Source organism: Microtus oregoni, unplaced genomic scaffold, assembly GCF_018167655.1.
Source record: "Microtus oregoni isolate MIOR12 unplaced genomic scaffold, Mior012 000035F_ref0000213, whole genome shotgun sequence".
Classification (NCBI taxonomy): Eukaryota; Metazoa; Chordata; class Mammalia; order Rodentia; family Cricetidae; genus Microtus; species Microtus oregoni.
Window position 1 is genome coordinate 19,511,928 of NW_024543094.1, and position 6,260 is coordinate 19,518,187.

Below are 6,260 nucleotides of genomic sequence, written 5' to 3' on the forward strand. Positions count from 1 at the left end.
TTTCAACATTTCTTTCTCCATTTTTCTCTGATTTGAGGGTGAGTTATTTACTTGTTGGTTGTTTGGCAGTAATGTGGATGGAACTCAAGTCATGCACACGTTAAGCAAACCCTCTGTACTGCCGAGCTTTAAGTTTAGATTTAAGGGAAAGAGCCTGAGTTGAGAGTCTGAGAGCTCACGAGATCACAGAGATGTTTCCCATCACTTGCCCAACAAGCAATTGGAAGGAAGTAGCCATGAGGTTGGGGGGGGGGGGGGTTGTTGCCAGGTTCAATACTATCTAGACAAGAAAGCTCTGCCCCCCACCCCTTTTCTGCTGTGGAAGCTGGCTGGAGGTTTGCCTAGAAAATCAGGTCATATCAATTAGGTATTCATAAAATGTTTGACAGAAAAGTCAATGATGATTTCCAGGAAGTCCTTCTGAGCAGAGGTGACTTGGCAGTGCCAGGTTTGGTCCATCTGTCCACATCCTTCTACATCCTCAGCCTGGCTTGTCGTTATCAATGCCCAAAGGAAGATTCTTGTTTCAACAGAAGGCTGGCTGATAGATGCTTTATTGGGATGGGAGTATCTTTGTTTTTTAGATAAGTGTTTGGAGAGAAAAATTATTTCACAGGCCATTGGATATACTATGGCAATCAGATCTGACATCAGATAAGTCTTCTAATCCAGTGGTTCTCAACCTTTGGGTCGCAACCCTTTCACAGGGGTCATATACCAGATATCCTGTATATCAGATATTTACATTATGATTCATGACAATATCAGAATTACAGTTATGAATTAGCAACAAAAATAATTTTGTGTTTGGGGGTCACCACAACGTGAGGAACTGTATTAAAGTATGCAGCATTAGGAAGGTTGAGAACCACTGCCCTAATCCAAATAGTAAATGGTATTGTAAAGCTGAAAAAAATAAATTGAGCATGTGTTATAAAATTATAGAATTTTGGTACTGGAAAGATGACTCAGAGGTTAAGAGCACCTTGCTACTCTTGTAGAGGACACAGTTTGGTTCTTAGCACCCACACAGTAGTGCAAGACCCTCTATTACTCTAGTTGAGGGTATCTGGCACCTTTGTCTGGCTTCTGAGAGCACCAGTATAAGGACATTCATGCAGCAAAAACACACAGTACAAGGACGTACATACAGGCAAAACACCATACACATAAAATATTTAATAAAAAGAAATGCAGAATTAAAATTGCCCTACACAGCTAGGACCACATGACGATGCCATGGGCCTTAGTGAGACAAAAGCTCTGAGCCAAGAAGATGTAGAGCGTGTACTACTGTGTGGCCCTTGTAAGTTTGTTCTCACTTTCTTTATTCCTGATGAAGAGCTATATATAAATGTAAAGGAACCGTTGTGAGTGAATAGGTGATGATACAGAAAACTTTATGGGACAAAAAAAAATTTAGGCATACTATACTTTTTGTTACTGCTGTTGTTTTGGTTGGTTTGTTTGTTTGCTGTTTGAGACAGGGTCTCACTATATAACTCTGATTGGCCTGGAATTCTCTCTGCAGACCAGGCTGGCCTCAAACTCAGAGATCCACCTGCCTCTGCCTCCTGAGTGCTGGGATTAAAGGTGTGAAGAGTATACTATTTTTGAAGGACTAATATCATGCTTATTTATTATTTATTTGTGTCCTGCACACGCACTCATGTGCCCGTGCCACGCCATACCATGTGTGGAAGTCACAGGGCATCTTGCAGCAGTCCCTTCATTTCATGGGGCATGGGGATCAAACTCAAGTCACCGAGCTTGGTGGTATGCACTTTTACCCACTGAGTCATCTCGCCAGCCCAAGGAGTTTCAAAGATAGGACTCATGGACTAATCATCACTCAAGTCTAGTGCAGTGGATGTATAGGAATATGCAACTAACCACCATGGAAGGCCAGTGTGTCCTAAGCCTTTGAAGCTAAAATATTCAAACTCCAGCCTGTTTCACTTTAGCCATGTTGAGGAGCAATCCAACACCTCTCTTCTCCAGAGCCAAGCTCCCCGTGATGCCAGAGAGGTTCAGCACATACAAAAGTCCACATCAAAGTCCCTGGTTTAATTTTATTTTTTCTTTCAGGTGGATGTCAGGCCTGTGATTTCTTATATGAATAAAAACCTATTTAAGAGCTGACTTTAAAAACAAACACAAGAAATGAACAAAAAACTCCTACAGAGTTGGCAAGAAGTGGGTACAAATGGTGTGCTCCCAAGGCCTCCTGGATTCTCTGCTCCCAAGCGGGAGCATGGCTATAGCAAATACTCTGCTTCATGGGCATTGATTTTTAAATCAGTGCTCTTAATCACCTTTCGGGTTGAACCATTTTTCCTTCGTGGTTGTGGTCTTCACATATGAATAGAATATACTTGGTCTGCCCAGAGATCTCCAACAAGAGCAAGAATATGTCACGCCTCATCTTCTTACATATTTCAACACAAAACAAAGCTCATATCTCAAGAGGAGTAAGAGATAGTTTGCCCCAGGCCAAACGTATATGAGTGACCATGGCCAGGAACACAGCTTTAGGTCACCCCAAATACCATGTTCCAATGTGGTAACAGTTTCATGAAGCTATTATAGTAACAGAACAGAGTTATAAATCCAAGTCCTTTAGAAATACATTGGTTGACTAATTGTCATCACCAAACCTTCATCCAGTAACTGATGGAAGCAGATGCAGAAATTCACAACTAAGCACTGGGCCTAGCTCCCAGAGTCCAAAGAAAAGAAGGAGGGATTATATGAGCAAAGGGGTCAAGATCATGATGGGAAAGTCAGAGAGACAGCTGACCCAAGCTAGTGGGAGTTCACTGACTCTGGACTGATAGTTGGGGAACCTACATAGGACTGAACTAGGTTCTCTAAATGTGGATGATAGTTCTGTGGCTTGGGGATTCTTGGGGTCACTGGCAGTGGGACCAGGATTTATCCCCACTGCATGAACTGGCATTTTGGAGCTCCTTTCCTGAGGAGGGATTGATGGAGGAAGGTCATTGGCTAATAAAGAAACTGCCTTGGCCCATTTTATTGGTTAGAACATAGGTGGTTGGAGTAAACAGAACAGAATGCTGGGAGGAAGAGGAAGTGAGCTCAGACTCGACAGGTCTGCTCTCTGGAGCAGAGACGCCATGCTCCCCTCTCCTGGGCAGAAGCAATAGCTCTGCTCTCTGAGGCAGACGCAATCAAGCTCCAGCCCAGGATGGACATAGGCTAGAATCTTCCCAGTAAGCGCACCTCGGTGCTACACACTTTATTAGAAACGGGCTAGTCCAGGTGCAAGAGTTAGTCGAGAAGAGGCTAGATATAATGGGCCAAGCAGTGTTTAAAAGAATACAGTGTCCGTGTAATTATTTCAGGGCATAAGCTAGCAGGCGGCCAGAGTGCTGGGGATGGAGCCCCGCTGCTCATATTACAACAAGGGATAACTTGCTCAACTATGATATGGTTGGCAGGGGAGTTGGTTCTGCCTCAACTTTGTAGACTACTCATGGGAGGCCTCACCCTCTCTGAGGAGTATATGGGGGTTGGATGAGGGATGGGGAAGGAGACAGAGGAAGGATGGGAGGAGGAACTGTAGTTGGTATGTTAAATAAACTTTTAAATATAAAACTTAAAATTACACATTGGTGGAAACATCAGGCCAGTGGGTCACAGCGAAGTGAGAAACACATTATATACATCAGATACTATGCTAGTGACATTCCTAGCCTTTGTGTTGATGGAAGCTAGGAGTTGCTTGTGCATTCCAGTTAGACCCAATGATAGTCAAACATAGACGATGGGCCGTAACATCTATTAAATGTCTATTAAAAGGGGTAAAGGTTACCCACAATAATTGGTGATGGACCTATTTTTGTGTTGAAATATGTAAGAGGAGGAGGCTTGACACATTCTTGCTAGATCCTGTTGGCGATCTCTGAGCAGACCAGTGTATATTCATACATTCCAACTCTTCATAATCACAGATGATCAACCAATGAAACTTGAGAATTTCTAACACAGATTAACATTTTTTTACCCTGAAAACTTCAGTTCACACATACTTGTAAAACTTGTGGGAGCGCCAAGAATATATGTTGCTTTGTATTACAGAGAGAGACAGGCACATGTGCGTGTGCACAGACACACACATACACACACACACACAAACACACACACACACACAGAGAGAGAGAGAGAGAGAGAGGGAGGGAGGGAGGGAGAGAGAGAGAGAGAGAGAGAGAGAGAGAGAGAAAATATTAATGAATAGTGTAATATATTTCGCACGGCCTGAGAAAGCTCAGAATCTAGCCAGGTTCCAGGGAGGGCTTGGGGTTGGGGTCACCTAGCCTCTTTTATTCAAGATGTGAGCATTGAAGTGGGCACTAGCTTTCCCAAGGCTCTCACGGAGGAGCTGGTACACAGAAAAACACTTTACAGCTCTCATTTGCCATCACACTGTTCAAAAATAGCCAGGCCTCCTTCCCTCACTTCACTGACACAAAACCCAAGGAAACTAGCCTTTCACTCAGGTCTCTCTGCAGCTGGGAAGTTGGATGTAGGGGCACTCAGAACCCACAATCCTCCAGTGAGGTGACCTATTTCTTCTCTAAGGCCCCCTCAGTGCTTTGTAATCAAATCCTGTCCCGAGCTTTCATACACTTGCACACGTGTGCATTCTACACTTTTGAGCACCTACTGTATTCGCTGGACTCTTGTTGTCAGCACCATCCTCCAAGCAGACAACCCCCATCTTTATAAAGTCAGCATTGTGTGCTTAGATAAGGTCATCACAGCTGGGTTTGTTGACTGCCAGCATTCCCTACTGTAAAGAGGCCGTGGAGATAGTCATTGGACCCTCTCTTGACTAGCCAGCTGCTCCTCATAGCCAGCTGTATGCACTTTTACCCTAATTGTGTGTGGCTTTGCCATCTTGGGGAGGGGCCAGCCTCTCCTGAGAGGAACTGCCTGGATCATGAGCTCATCTAAATGCGGTTGCATGGGCAACTGGGAATCCTTCCAGAGAAACTTCATGGACCAGAAAAGAAAGGCATTTTTAATTCACAGGTTAGTTCCTGTTTGCCCCCCACTTCTCTGTTTCTTCCTTTTGCCTCATAACCTGCTGCCTCTCTTTCTTTCCTTCTTTTTTTATCTTTTCTCTTCTTTCCTTCCTTTCTTCCTTTCTTTTTCTTTACCTTTCTTTCCTCTTTTCTCTCTCTTTCTCTCTCTCTTTCTTTCTCCTTCCTTCCTAACTTCCCGTCTTCCCTCCTTACTAGGACTTATTTATCTGTATTTTGTATGTTCATTTGCACCATAAATATGCAGTGCCCATAGAGTCCAGAAGATGGTATCAGTCCCCCAAGAAGTAGAGTTGCCCGTAGTTGGAAGCTGCCGTGAGGGTGCTGGAAACTGATTTGGGCCCTCTACAGGAGCAGTAAGTGTGCTAGTCATTGAGCAGTTTCTCCAGCCCCTATTTTTTAAAGAAGATGTTCTCATGCATGTGTGTCTGTGTGAGTCTGTGTGTGTGTGTGTGTGTGAGAGAGAGGGGGGGGGGAGGAAGAGAGAGAGGGAGGGAGGAAAATGGGGAGAAAGAGAGAGAGGGAGAGAGAGGAAGGAAAGGAGGGAGGGAGGGAGAGAGAGAGAGGAGAGAGGGAGAGGGGAGAGAGAGAGATTCTCTGAGTTGGAGTTACAGGTAGTTGTGAGAAGTGGGTGCCTAATCTTTTAAGCTGTGAGTGCTGAAAACCATACTCGGTTCTCTCCAAGAACAGTAAATGCTCATAATCTCTCAGCCATCTCCCTCCTCTTCCCCATAATCTTTCTTTTGCTTCAGCATTTCTTCTTCTTCTTCTTCTTCTTCTTCTTCTTCTTCTTCTTCTTCTTCTTCTTCTTCTTCTTTTTCTCTTTGAAATGCTGGGGTTTGACTCTAGAACTTCACACGTGCTAAGCAAGACCTCTACACACAGCTGTATCACTGGTCTCCTGGTTTTTGTTTTAAGACGGGAGCTCACTAAGTTACCCAGGCTGTCCTTGAACTCACTCTGTAACCATGACTGAACCTGACATTGCCATCCTCCTGCCTCAGCCTCCCAAGTAGCCAGGGTAACAACCACCCACTGCAAGTCCAGCACTGTATTTGTTCTCTTGCACATGCGTATTTAACCCTCTGTCCCTTGCTAGGCAGGCTCTTTGTTCAGCACACAGAGGGCTGAGTCAAGCACACTTGAGATTCTGAGTTGCTGGCCCAATCTGGCACTAATCATGCGGAAGAGCCC